Source organism: Penaeus chinensis, chromosome 42 (genome assembly GCF_019202785.1).
Source record: "Penaeus chinensis breed Huanghai No. 1 chromosome 42, ASM1920278v2, whole genome shotgun sequence".
Lineage (NCBI taxonomy): Eukaryota > Metazoa > Arthropoda > Malacostraca > Decapoda > Penaeidae > Penaeus > Penaeus chinensis.
In genome coordinates this window covers 12,990,038-12,992,537 of record NC_061860.1, presented here as the reverse complement: position 1 = coordinate 12,992,537, position 2,500 = coordinate 12,990,038, and positions in this window count along the sequence as shown.

The following is a 2,500-nucleotide window of genomic DNA, read 5'->3' as shown; positions in this document are numbered from 1 at the left end:
AAATTTAGTGCTCTTTGACATTTATTCTTTAACTGACCAATGTGGTCTTTCCAATTGAGTCTACTATCAAAAAATAGCCCAAGAAATTTAGCAGAATTTTGAACAGGTATTGGGTGGTTGTCTAGTTGTCCTATGTGAAGAAAAATATACCCTAATACTCTTTCTTGTGGAAAACTTAAAACCCCATTGGAGGCCCCAGCTATGAATCTTATCCAGTGCCAGTTGGGTGCGATTTGCCGAGAATTCTGCATTATTGCTGGAATGACATAATGCACAATCATCAGCGTACAGTGAGTATTTAAGATTCCGAGGTGGAGCTGGTAGGATGTCATTAATCATACATAAAAATAATGTCGGTGACAACACACTTCCTTGTGGGACCCCGTTTGCCTGGACAAAAATGTCCGAAAAAGTTACATTGTCAGAAAACATTTTGACAGCAAAAGTCAGAAATGAAATTTTGAATAAAACAAGGCAAGTTTCCATGTAATCCAAAAGCATAAAGTTTTCTGAGTAGGCCATATTGCCATGTCATGTAGGCATTTTCTATATCTAAAAATACTGAAATCAAATAATCTTTTTTGGCAATTGCTTCTTGAATATGACTGTCCAGCTTTAATCGAGAGTTTGGCGTCCCTTTCGGAGGCCCATTCCATGACCTTGCATAAGCAACTTATCTACGTAGTTGGGCAGTAGCAGATGGCAGATCTGGGATTACCCCCACCTTTCAATACAGGAATGATGTGGGAGAAGTGCCATGAGTTTGGAAAAGTGTGGCTTTTCCAAATTTCATTGTACACTTCTAGCAACTTAATCATGCCATCATGATTAAGATGCTTTATCATCTCATATTGAATCAGGCTTCTAGGGTTCGGACAAGCTCATCTATTGTAAGATCTTTATTGTAATCAAAGTCATCTCCGGTGGCAAAGTCAATAGCTTGCAGCTCAGCCGCTTCCTTGAAGGGCAGGAATGCGTGATGGTAGTTGTTCGAGCTGCTTGTATGAGAGAACTGCCTGGCGAGTGCATTAGCAATGCCTCTAGGAGAATTGAAATTAGTAGCCTCATGGATGATGTTATTAATTTTGAAAGATGCTTTTCTTATTTATTTTATTGACAGTGGACTCCGCCTCCGACATAAATAGTAGTTCCTCAGCGAAACGACCTCGTCAGAGACGAGGTGTGTCAAGTGCTTTCTTGAAGAAATATGATATCGGGAGCATAGGACGAGGCTAATAATAAGTTCATTTACTTTAGAACTAAGACTTCGACAGTTCCATTGTATAATGGTTGCCTTGTCCCCCAGTTTTAATTTTCTTTTTCTGGGAGGGAGGTTCGTCCTCCTCTCCCTCGCTACCCAGGGGCCTTCCATGCGTATTTTTGGAGACAGAAGCCTCCATGTCCTGCGTCTCGCTGCCAGGGAGACGCCCACTGGAAGATGATCGGTTCCGAGAAACAGACCAAACACCAGGCGAAGTCCTAGCAGGAGCCGCCTGGACGAGAAGATGCAATCCAGATTGTGTTTAGGTATCATCCTCCTTATGATGCTGCTGGTTTTGCTGGGTTGATTCAGCAATTTTTTTAATTCAATTCTGTAATTTGACTCATTCTTTCATTCATTTGCATTGGGACTGTTGTTAGTTGCTGCTGAAGCGTAGGAAGTGTTGGGTTTGCTGGTCAAACCTTCAACTTTCCTCTTGGCTTCACGGTGACTAACATCATGCCCTCTCATGTATGCTAATATTTCAGTCTCCTTCTTCAAGCTGCTTCCCTCGGCAGAGCCACCTCCACAGTTAGCACACAGCAGTGTCATGATCTCTAGCACATTTACCACAAGTAAATTTACAAGTATCTTTATCATTGCATTGTAATGAGGTGTGTCCAAATTTTTGGCATCTATTACAGTGCATAGGTTTTTGAATGTAAGGTCGCACTTGGACACGTTCGTATCCAACCGTGACATAATCAAGAATTTTACTTGAAGCAAAAGTAAAAAAGGACAATCCGGTTTTTGTTCGCACATTCCCATCTTTCTTGGTCATGTAGTTCACGTCCACTATGCTTTGGTCCTTCATATTTTCAAGAATTTCGCTCTCCTTCATTGTCCTCAAATCCCTGCTAAAGATTACTCCCTTGCAGGTATTGGGGCCAATAGGGATAGTTACTTTAACTTTCAGATCATGAATCTGCGTCAGTTTAAGCAAGTCCTTAATTTGGGAGTTGAATTGCACTTTTACAAGGAGGCTACCATCTCGCAATTTCCTGACAAAATCAAAATTGCCGTCCACTTGACCATCAAGGACCTTCTTGATGATGGAGGGGCTCACATTCAAAAGCGATTGATTTTCATTCACGCATTTGACAGTCGCTCTCGTTTGTCACGCATTTGACAGTCGCTCTCGTTTGTCAGGGTTCCGTTGTTCAAGGTCACATTAGTCGTAGAGGAGTCATGGGTCGTCCCCCCTCCTTGAGGAGGAGAAGGGTTAGCCGAGGAATCTAT